Below are 12,175 nucleotides of genomic sequence, written 5' to 3'. Positions count from 1 at the left end.
TGAAGCGTAAAATCATTTTAACTTCACTTATAAAATAAAATATGTGTATGGCGATGAATGCAAAAACAAGAATTATCAACAAAACTTTTTTCAAAGCATTTAAAGAATTTTTCTTATTTGTTATCAATTAAAAAATAAATGAAATATTAAAAACATAAAATTAAATAATAAAAAAATATTAATTATTTCAATGTATTAACTTTTTTTAAAATCTCCTATTGACCCAAAGGTTCTAATTTATAGCCCATTTTCAAATAACTATGTTTACTATTTTCCAGTATCAATTATTTTATTTTATCGGTTCACAAACGCTTTTATACGTTATCATGTTTTGGGTGAAGGGCCTAAATATAATGAATTATTAACAGTGTCAACAATATTATTATGAGTATTTTATGGATTTCTGTCTAAAAAAACACCTGTTTAATCAATTTCTCGGGTATAAGTTTCTCGTTTAATATATTTTGGTTTTAATGTTTCATAAAATTCCAAAGTAAAAATACGGATTCTCTTATAAAAATTGACAGGCAAATAAAACGATTTTGTCTCTACACGTTTTATATTGGAGAATAATAATTCACTAACAGCATATTCCTACAGAGTTCTCTGGACCTATAAATAATGATCTGAATGAAATAATTAAGACGCGAGCATCTGGCGATAAATCAGAATATATATCGGCATTAATTAACAATAATACATTCAAGTTACATACTTCTTGTTAGGTTACCGCAATCACACTGCTTACTATTCAGAGTGTAAGAAGGTAGACGAATCAAGTGGGAAGATGCATGAAACTAACAATACTTAATGTACAAAAATATCGGCGCAAAAATATTGTCAAAGATTTTAATTTCAAAATCACGTTTAGAAGATAGAAAAAAAAGAGCTTGTAATTTACAAGTCGTTGACTGGTTTGTGGTTACTTTATACTCTGCAACACGGATCATTGTTCCATGTCGGACGTTATTTTTTACTTCAATTGCAACTGTGGTTTTAGATGAAGTAAAACACTTTGAAATTGTATTGGCGTTTATAATCATAGTACAAATCGATGAATCAATTAGTTTGTACCAAAATTAACAAATTATACTATGATTGTAATAAGTTTATAATAATAATAATAATCACAGTTTATTAACAAAAATAACAATAACTTTATATACTACATAAACACTAAGGTTTCTTTGTCAATTTCTTTGCATCATGTCTAGTCTGCCTAACTAGGTACAACCTGTTTTAAGGCAGACATTTTTATGCAAAAATAAACAATAACATTACCTACTAGTTAATAAACTATACAGTTGTGCAATATTAATTTATTAGGAATTTATTTTGAGTATATTTTCCGATTTTTTTCGACCTAAATCCAGTAACCAATTTTTTACAAATTTGTTAAATTGAATCCGGGTCATGGTTTTGCAAACTTTGGGTAACATATTGAATATTTTGGGGCCCAGAAACCTGAAATTTCTTTGCCCAAATTCAGAGTTTGTGATAGACCGCATGATCCATCCTCTAGTTTGACTTCTGGTAGTGTGGGAGTGTTCCTTTTGGGATTTGATAGAATAATTTACTCGCACAAACATTATTTTTCTAAAAATATATAATTGTCTCATATCTAAGATCTCGAATTTCTTAAATAACTTGACGCTGGGGTACTTGAGGAGCTTTTTCAAAATTATTTTAATGTTTCATTTTTGAGCAGATTCGAGAGGTTTTAATATCGATTTATTAGTGCCTCCCCATTCTATTATGACATAAGTTATAATTGAGTTACATAAAATAAAATATAGTTGCTTAAGTTTAATTAAACTCGCTTTTAAATTATTGCGTACTTTCAGTTAAAGAAGAAATTTTCACCAATCAGACGATGTTGGTCTTACCAAAACCCGATCACTGATGAAAAACTGAAAGAGATATTTTATGTATAATTATAATTATTTTAATACGAATTCGTTTGGAAACCTCAAGAGAAACTCAATTTTACATAACTAAATTCCTCTTTCAAAATGTAGTCATCATTGTCCATTATCATAATAAAGTGTTAAATACTCCACTGGTTTATTCACCTTTTCGTAAATTATTTTAATATCTTTTATTATTATTTAAAAAATATACATTTCTAAATTTTTTTTGAAATAGTTTATTTACCGTGAGTAAATAAAATATCTAAAATCAATAAATCCTCAAGTTTCGTCGTAGGCTTTCACAATTAAATTTAACATAATTAAAACCAAAATTAATAATTCGATCAGATGAATCTCTTCGAAATAATAAAGGTTTCAGATATTTAACTTCACTAAAATCAACAGGTGGAAAAATTGAGGAAATATGGATGTTCAAACATAGGCAAAACCGTGAATGTTACACAGTGTGTAAAGTGGCCACTTAAACCAGCCAATGACGGGTCATAAGCCTTATAAATGACAAGACTTCCATATTCCCTTGTTTAAAATGTTCCCCATTTATTTTGTAATTTGTTGATAAAATGACAGTCGTTTAATATTAATTAATACATAATTTTAATTTTTCACAGTACTAAAATATTTGTCCAGCAGTGTACTTTGCAACAACTATCAAATCCATTTAAGCTACCGAAGGTTGTTTGTCAATTACCTAATTAATTTCGTATTCAACGAATTAAATTTGATTATGGTTGCATTTACATATTATGTGAGTAATATTTTCGGTTAGATTTTTATTGCTTCATTCAATAATATTATTTAAACTTCATATAAAAAAGGGCATGTATGACAAGATGCATGAATGTGGAAGAAGCTAGGAATGTATGCCAAATAGACGTGTGTGGCGGTCCATTCTCTCTGCCTATCCTTACGGGGAAATGGCGTTATGGTAGTAGTAGTAATAGTGGTGTAATGGTTAGCGCGTTTGTCTACCATGCAAGAGGTCTCGGATTAGATTCCTGACATGGTTGATATGAAATATTTAAATAAAAGGGTGTTTTTACACTAGAATATTTCATAGTCCTTGGACTGGTATCTGAAACGTAAGACTGATCATCTCGCCTTTTTGTAACAAAAAAATATCAAGATACCCTGCGAATAGTGTACCAATGCAGTGCTCTATGCACCATAAGGTGCGGAAAGGGAATTATTTATTTATTTAATTTTATATAAACGCCTTGAAGGCTTTTACATGTTTTAAATAGGTTTATATATAAAGAACAGACATATTTTACACAAAAGTAGCAAAAAATTGAAAATGATGTAATTAGAAAAAATATAAAATATATAAAACTAATCTTACATATTTTACATGCATACATATATTCCAGTAGAGAGAACAGAAGTTCATTTTTTCCATCGGTTATATTAAAAGAATCTTAAAATTAGAAGAACGTAGAAAAATAATAATTAAGAATACAGATATAAGTTAATAAAAGTTATACAATATAAAACAACGTAGTATTATTTGAGTATATAAATTTGGAGATAATAAATTGATGCACTGCCTTTTAAAATTCAAAAGTGTTGTATTAAATATATCTATATCATTTGCGTATTCGTTTGCAAACATATGAATTATGCAAAATTATGATGATGATTAATTGAAACTAGATGCTACATTTCAAATAAAAACTAACTTGTCGCCGACTCAACTGAGCTAGATTTCATTCTTAAAAATAGTCAAAGACTAGAATTTCTTTAGCCATAAATCTGCGAGCGCGAGGCGAGACCGGCCAATGTTTTTGTGTAATTTTTTACGTGATACCATTTTTTTTCAAAGTTGTCATGTAGCGGGAAATTTACGCCCGGCTTAGAGCGTCCAAAATTTTAGCTTTGCTGTTGCAGAAATCCTGATAAATGTTCGGAGAAGAGGCCAAAGTAAAGAGATGGGGCGCAGGACGCGCTACGTTTGGTTACAGCGGACGGAAACATTCGTTTTGTTATTTGTTGTTATTTTTCAAACAATTAATTTAAGGCGGACAGTAAATTTGCGTTATTTTTTTTATGAATTATGAATATTATGGATTACCTACTGCAAAGCCAGTTTAATTATTATTTTTTTGCTTTAACAATAAATTAACATACTACAATAGAGATGAAGAACATTTAATAGAAGGTGATAAAGAAGTCTAGGCATCTACAGGGCTTATAACCTGTCATTGGCTGGTTTAAGTGGCCACTTTACACACTGTGTAACATTCACCATTCTGCCCATATTCAAACATCTATATTCCTTCAATTCTTTCATTTGTTAATGCCAATGACAGGTCATAAGCCCTGTAGATGCCTAGACTTCTATATCACCTTCTCTTAAATGTTCTTCCTCTCTGTTGTAATTTGTTAATATTAACAGCTCCCCAGGGAGTTGAATCAGGTCCTTGTCTACAAACATTTGGACAAACTCAAAATATTGTTGATAAATCCACCTGGTCCATGAAGAAGTATAGAAATTGAAAAAACATAAATTTTCAGGCGTGGCCTAGTATGTAGGTGAAATAACTAACCAGCTCTTTAACTTCACAATCATCAACAGATGAAAGAATTGAAGGAATATAGATGTTCAAATATGGGCAGAATGGTGAATGTTACACAGTGTGTAAAGTGGCCACTTTAACCAGCCAATGACAGGTCATAAGCCCTGTAGATGTCAAGACTTCTATATTACCTTCTCTTAAATATTCTTCATCTATGTTGTAATATGTTAATGCTAATAATAAATGTTATGATATAAATACACTGTAGTAATAATATTTTGCTGTTTTACATAGCGCCGTTTTTATGAAAAATCACCTCAAGGGCGCTTTACGATTGTATACGTAAAGTTACATTTTAACTAAGCTCAGGTTACATCAATGTTTTCTGATTTGAAATTGAGGGTATGAACGGAAGAAGTGAGATTTTAGTTGAAAACTGACATAAATGGGACTGACGATGATTCGGAAAGTGTGAAGGCAATTGGTTCCAGGCAGAGGGGCCGGCTTCGGCAAAAGTATGATCTCTGAACCTAGTGCTTGGGCAGCGCCGGATTTCGACAAATTTTTCTCTGCCTAAATCAAATGCTGACCTAAGAATAGATTTTCCAAGAGTCCGATAGATATCTTGGAGCCATTTCATAAAAGGATTTGAATACTGTCGAGTAAAGCTTGTATTTTACTCTCTCTAGGCTTTTTAACCAGTGCAAATCTCAAAGATGTTGAGAGGTTTGAGAATAATTTTCTTCTTCTGTAATAAGCCTCGTTTCTGCATAAAAAACAAATTGATGTTCATCAGTTTGGTATTTTAGGAGATTTGCGTATATTCCATTACATTAATCTAGACGCAAAACGACATAATCGTTCACAAGAGCTTTAGTTGCGCCTAAAGGAATATTTTCCCATACGAATTTGATTTTTCGAAGATGAAAGAAACCTCACATAAACAAACAAAAAAATTCCTCAGACACATGACCTGTGTGTGGTAAACATTTTTTATCAAAGTTTTACTACAGGCTACTGCAAGAATTTGGAATAATCACATTTAATAATACACAATTTATTAAGTACCTTTCACATTACAGCCTAAAAAATCATCACGCCGTTTCCCTGCAAGAGTAGACAGAGAGGATAGAATACCATATCACTCTTTCTTTGTATACAGATCTCTCTTGCTCTACATTTATACATCTTCTCGTGCACGCCTTATTCCGACTTTTTTGTTGACCGACTTCCGAAATTGATAAAATTTTAAAATTATTTTTGATTAAAAAAATACTTCCCGATTGTTGCCAAACTACGCAGATTTTTGTTTATAATTTATCGTTATCATACCCCTGTCCACATCTGATGGTGCATAGGGCACTGAATTGGGTATGCTAATCTGTCGCATGGAGGTGATTTAATCAGCCTTACGCTTCAGGTGCCAGTCCAAGAACATAAAATGCAGTGAAGAACCACATTTCAAATCAATATTAAATGTCGATTTTCCAAGGAATCCAAACTGGGGCCTCAGGCATGGTAGACTGTGAGAATGACTTATCTTCTCCTGATTTCCTCATTAAGGATTTTTTTTTCAGCTTAGGCAAGCCAACTAGTACATTATTACTGATACATTATGGCGTTATCTATGTTTTTAAAACAAAGAATACCTTTTTTTTCGTTTATTTACTTAAACCGTGGGTTTTTTTTAGCTGCAAACAAACAAGCTACGGCGAGTAACAAACTTAAGCCTAAGAAGATTCTGCGAGTGAACGAATGGGGTGATATGAGATAGTGTAGGGCAGATGCGGGGCGGGGAGGGGTTGCGGGGAGGGGTATACAGGGTGGAGGGGGAGAGTTTCGTGGTGGGGGAGGTAATAAGACAAACAAATCTCGTCAGCCAATCGTAGACAATCTCACTTGTGTTCTTTCTTCAAATTTATGGTTGAAATAATTCTTATGTAGAGGACCGTCTAGCATGATATTTTTATATGAAAAGTGGGAAAACATTACGTTATACGTAAAATAATAACGCAGCATAATGCTTTAATAATTCTTGAAATTCTGCATGAAAATGAACCGTCTGGTTCTGCGAAAGAAAAGGGAAAAAATTGGTTTATGGAGTGTCTCGGACTCCAAATCGGAGGTCCGGGGTTCTTTTCTCGCTCTCTCCCAATTTACGAGTACAGTAAAACTACTTATCCGGATTACTGACAGCCAGATTTCATTGCTTTTGAAATAAAACAGCGAGTTAGAATCGCAATGTTTATTGCACAATTAAATTTAAATTAAAAGGTTTGTCCTTATTTTTATTTCCCGATAATGATCGTCATATTAGGCAATCGGGATGACCGGAGGTCGGATAAACAGAGTTCTGCCGTATTTATCCACGACTGCAAAAACTACTACTATTACTTCTACTACCATTACGCCATTTCCCGTAAGGGTAGGCAAAGAGAATATACCGCTACACACGTCTATCCTGACATATATTCCTAGCTTCTTCCACATCCATATATCTTTTCATCCGTGCCCTTCGGTTCTGTCTGCTTTCGACATGACCAGACTTAAGATTTTGGTTTATCTGATCATGCCACGTCTTCCTTGGTCGTCTTCGTCTCACGGTACCGTTTATTTTTGCTAAATATACTTGTTTTTTTTAATTTCATTTAATTTTTCTTTTTATTTTTGCACCACAACAGGCCAGGACGCCCAACTACAGTGGTGAATTACATCACAGAACACCCAGGCTTGAAAAAAATCACATTTATTTTTGTGTTCTCACCGGGAATCGAGGCCGGAACCTTCCGAGCGTGAGTCAAGCGTCTTGACCACTACACCACGAAGGCCGCCACTCGTTTTTACCACAATTTCGTCGTCTCAGAGACCCTTTCTTAATCTTATCAATTATATACATATATAATTGACTCAGATTTGCACTCTCGCCTGATTTCATCATTCGTAACCCTGTCATACATTGATTTTCTACACATCGTCTAAGAGATCGCATTTCAACCGCGCTCACTCGGCTTACATCCTTCCTCTGCCAGTTCCATGTTTCACTTCCATACATAAGTGTTGGGACTAAAATTCGCTGTGCACTGCAGTTTAGCTTCGATTGACATTTAAATTATATCGGCGGCTTCCGTGGTGTAGTGGTCAAGACGCTTGACTCACGCACGGAAGGTTCCGGGTTCGATTCCCGGTGAGAACACAAAAAATTTAAAATGTGATTTTTCTCAAGCCTGGGTGCTCTGTGATGTAATTCACCACTGTAATTAGGCCTCTTGGCCTGTTGTGGTGCAAAAAAAAATGTAGAAAATCCATTTTCAATTATTGGAGTATGATCGTTAAAATGCAATCAAGTAGTTACCAATATTAAAAAATAAATGAAAAAATGTGTGTTTTAGTACATTTTTGTACAATCACCTTTGATAGATCAATTGGTACATCAGTACTATAGTAGGTAATATAAATAGGTACGTATGGAACGTACTAGACCAAATAAAATATGAAATATTAAAGTTAGCGTGGGTCTTTTGTACTAAAGTATCCTAGGCTATAAGATTTAACAGCGCCTACTTTTCTTATTCAAATCTACAAAAGGCCTTCCTTATAATATTTCATATCCTTCTCTCCTTCTTACATACACTTCCAAGTGACAAAGTACGCCTTGCATCCCTCTCCGCGCGGATCCGCTAAATCAGCGTATGCAAAATAGCCAAGTAATAAATCTTCGACAAGCCGGTTGAGGTCGTTTTCGCATCATGTTACATCTTAATTCTGCACAGTGTTGGTTGCACTCGCGGCGAGATGTGCCAAGCAGATATGGACCTTAGTTGTATGCATGTCCGATAGATGCTGCGTTCGCCGTTCTCGATCCCAGCGAATATCAAACTTAAGTCAAAAAACTTAATGACCAATGTTTATATTCTTACTTTTAAACCAAGTTGATATTGATTAAATCCGCACACAGTTCTTAAAATTTCTTAATAAATTATTATACATAAATCAAAAACTTTTCTATTTGTGTAAATAACGTTTAAATAACGCCTAACATGCTAATAAGGTAAAAGCTGGTAGATTTCAATAATAATAAAATTATTTCAAAAATAAATGATGTTAAAATACATTTAAATTCAATACGTCACGTCCATCTTGTCAGGAATGAGAACCCAGGACGCCAATAATGGTAGGCAAATGCGCCAATCACTACACAAAGATTTATCTCCCCTCGATTTTTTTATTCTGGATTTTTACCTAAGAATAGCCGACGAGTCGAAAACACTTGTCCATAGTAATTCTGGTTCAAATTTAGGTTTTTTTTTGAACTACAATATTTGGCTACGCCGAGCGCTTTACAAAGCGGTTCTATGAAAATTGATTTTGAAAAAAAAAAACTTTAATACTTCTTTTTAGTAAAATAATTTACTTGGTCACCACGTGCCACGAATTTGTAAAAATGATACGGAGAACAGATGGGTTTTTGTTTTTTTATCCTAAATATCACTTCACGCTCACAGTTTAATATAATCACCATTCCGTTTTCACGCCTAGTGGTGCGTAGGACACTGCATTGATTCACCAACCACGTATCTTTATTGTTTTTTAATGAAGTAAGAATGTCGGGAATCAAACGTAAAACCTCTTGTAATCAAAAGCTCTGAACCGCGAACATTTTATATTTTACATTTAACATTTAATATCTCCGTTTGGACATTTAATATTTTAAAAATCCTAATGAGTTACCCTACGTAAAATGTAAAAAATAGAAAATTTGTTTATGTATTACATTTTTTAAAATTTATTTTTGTTTACAATAAAGTTGTGTAACCTTATTGAGACACAAATTCCAGTTCCACGGAACCAATGTCCTGTGTTGATTTGAGGCAAATATATATCTGTGACATATTAACAACATCAGCGTAATTACCTTTCCGCACCTAATAGCGCATAGGGCACTGCATTGGTACACAAATTGCGGCGTCTCTTGATAATGTTTTGTTACGTGAAGGTAACATGACCAGTCTTACACTTTAGGTACTAGTCCAAGGACAATAAAATATTCTAGTGTAAAAACACCTTTTTACTAAAGATTTCATATCAACCATGTCGGGAATCGAACCCGAGACCTCTTGCACGGTAGGCAAACGCGCTGACCATTAAACCACGAGGCCGACAAATTTTATCAAATCATTAACAACATACAGAAATTAAATATAAATGTAAATACGTAGTGCTTAAAACAGTAGGACACATTAATTCAATTATGTATCATTGTTTTTAATGTGGAAAAAATAAATAAATAAATGTTACCATGTATATTATACAGAACAAAAACATCATTTAAAAAATACATGACATATCAACACGTAAAATAACAAGCATTGAAAAAAATTAGAAGTACTTTAAATAAATGATATAAACGTCTAATACTTGAAAAACCATCAACAAACTCTTTTTTTAAAGTTTCTCACTCAAATCCCTTCCCCAAAGGAAAATTCTGTCTTATTTTATATATAATAAATGGAAATCAGAAGTTTAAGAACCTCTGTCTTCCATACAAAATATGTTGTGTATCACTAATTGTCATAGCTTATGCTAATTTTATAAGCGATATAAAATTTATATTTATTTATGCTAATCGGAGGCATGTTCAGAAACTATGTTCGCATAAAATTGCGTACGAGATTACATAATTTATTTTTCCTTAAATTTATGAGATCAAAGGGTATAAAATACGGTTTCAACTTTTTTCAAAGAAAAAATTGCCAAACATGAGAAACAAAGAAGATTTACAATTAAAAGGATAAACCATAGAAATGAATACAATTATGTGTGTAAAGTCTGCTCAAGCGTTTTCGACTTGATGGCTACCTATTTTGTGAAATGAAATCGTGTGGAGATTTGTCCGCCTCGTAGGGTAATGGTTGGCAAGCTCGCGTACCATTTGTTTCCGGGTTCGATACTTGGCAAGAACGACGTAAAATATTAGTACAAGGGGTAATGTATACCGCAGTGTTTTTTTGGTGTATTGAAAACCGCAAAAAAATGCTAAATTTCGTAAAACGGTGGCTCTGTATGATCGGGTGGAGTGGTGTCGACAAAACTGGAAAAATTAGATTGATGGTGACGGATAAATTGAATAAAAAGATTGAGGTCCAGTGACAGTGATAGGAGAATTAAAAGCAATCCATGTAAATTCTAAATAACGCAAATATTTTTAACTCTTGTGCGGCTGTGATGTCACACTAGTCTACATACGATTCACAACTTGATATATCTCTCTTCGTTTTTTAATGATCAAGCTATATTTTGGTAATCTTCAAAAAATATATTTTAATGTGTTATATTGAATTCCCGTAAAAACGGTCATCCCATTGGCCACGACCCTAATACGTCACGATTCATGTTTTTTTGTTCCTGCCTATTCAAATTTGTTAAGAACATTGTCACAAATCTTGACGTCACAGCTGTCAAGGACAAACGTGTTGCGTTTTTCAAGCGACAATTAGTAATTCTTAATTCATTTCATATATTTTTATCGGTATTTGTAGTATGTGATATTTCCCTTTTCGATTTTGAGATTTGAGATTTTTGAAACGTCCGCATTCAAAAATGTATATTTCCTTAAAATTGATAAAACAATGTCTTTTTTTACCTTCCTCTGCCTTTCCATCCTTTACATTGGCATACATTGGCAATTTTCTAGTTCCTTTTTTATCCTAAAACAAAAATTAATTTTTGTGATTTTGTTCCCAGCTGAATTGCTGAAAAACATATTTATTGATATTTTAAATGATAAATAAAATTTTGTTTCCAAGCATGTTTAGGTGATTTAGTTTTAGATTTTTATATTTAGAAATATGGAGTTGGTTATTTAGAGAGTGCAGTTTTATTTTATTATTTGCATTTGATACAATACATTTTACACAAAACCATTCAACTTAATTATTTTTGTACAAATCATCACAACCCATGACATCAATTAATTTTATTTTTTTGAATGTTTATTATTTTTCTCTTGTGTCGTTGGACTCAAAAACTGTTTAAAATGTTTTTTTTATTATTAGTTTGAACTATTACAGATCTAAAATAAATAAAACAACTTTGATTTTAACCAATATTTTCAATATTTTTTTCCACCGACCGGTTTCAAAGCAAACGAGCTTCTTCGTCAAGATTACGTTAACCTTGACAAAGAAGCTTGTTTGCTTTGAAACCAGTCGGTGTAAAAAATATTGGTTAAAAACAATGTTGTTTTATTTATTTTATAATTGTGAGTGCTTCAACTATAAAATTAATGTTACATATCTATATTTTATTTTTGATTTATTTCCACCATTACATTTACCTACATTTTTATTAATTTTGCTTTTTTTCTTTTTGTTACAGGTGTGTGGCCGGAAAGAAAAATAAATAAAACAATCCCGAACACAGAAAAAATAATTTAATAAATAGTTATTCAGGTTTGAAATTAATGTATAGAAAACTAAACAAAATTTAAATCATTAAGGTATTCGCATGTTTGTATTTTACTTTTGAATAAAATGTTTAAAAACAAAAAAAACTTCTCAAAGTTGGAAAGCTTATTTGGTTAAATTTAAAAAATATATGCGCACTACAATTGTTTTATTCGTATTATAAAAACTGTGTGAATACATACGAATATAAATGTAGTAACAATAGTTTTTTTATTGTCTTATTTATTTAAAATATTTCATTTGGCTTTAATGCTTAAAATTGTAACAG

At 32.2% G+C, this 12,175-nt stretch overlaps 1 protein-coding gene across 1 annotated transcript in view; it reads left to right on the top strand.

The window, feature by feature from the left end:
* The window catches only part of LOC148280468 (homeobox protein abdominal-A homolog), a 68,258-nt gene extending 56,389 nt beyond the window's left edge, over positions 1–11,869 (top strand). Inside the window, exon 2 of the mRNA XM_088228322.1 lies at positions 11,819–11,869. The gene's annotated coding sequence lies outside the window, so the exon portion shown is untranslated. The remainder of the gene's footprint in view (positions 1–11,818) is intronic.
* Positions 11,870–12,175: the final 306 nt, after the last annotated feature.

The sequence above is a fragment of the Micrasema longulum genome, unplaced genomic scaffold (genome assembly GCF_059751315.1).
Source record: "Micrasema longulum isolate JH-2025_06_02 unplaced genomic scaffold, ASM5975131v1 h1tg000577l, whole genome shotgun sequence".
NCBI lineage: Eukaryota > Metazoa > Arthropoda > Insecta > Trichoptera > Brachycentridae > Micrasema > Micrasema longulum.
This window is presented reverse-complemented; position numbering and strand designations above follow the sequence as displayed.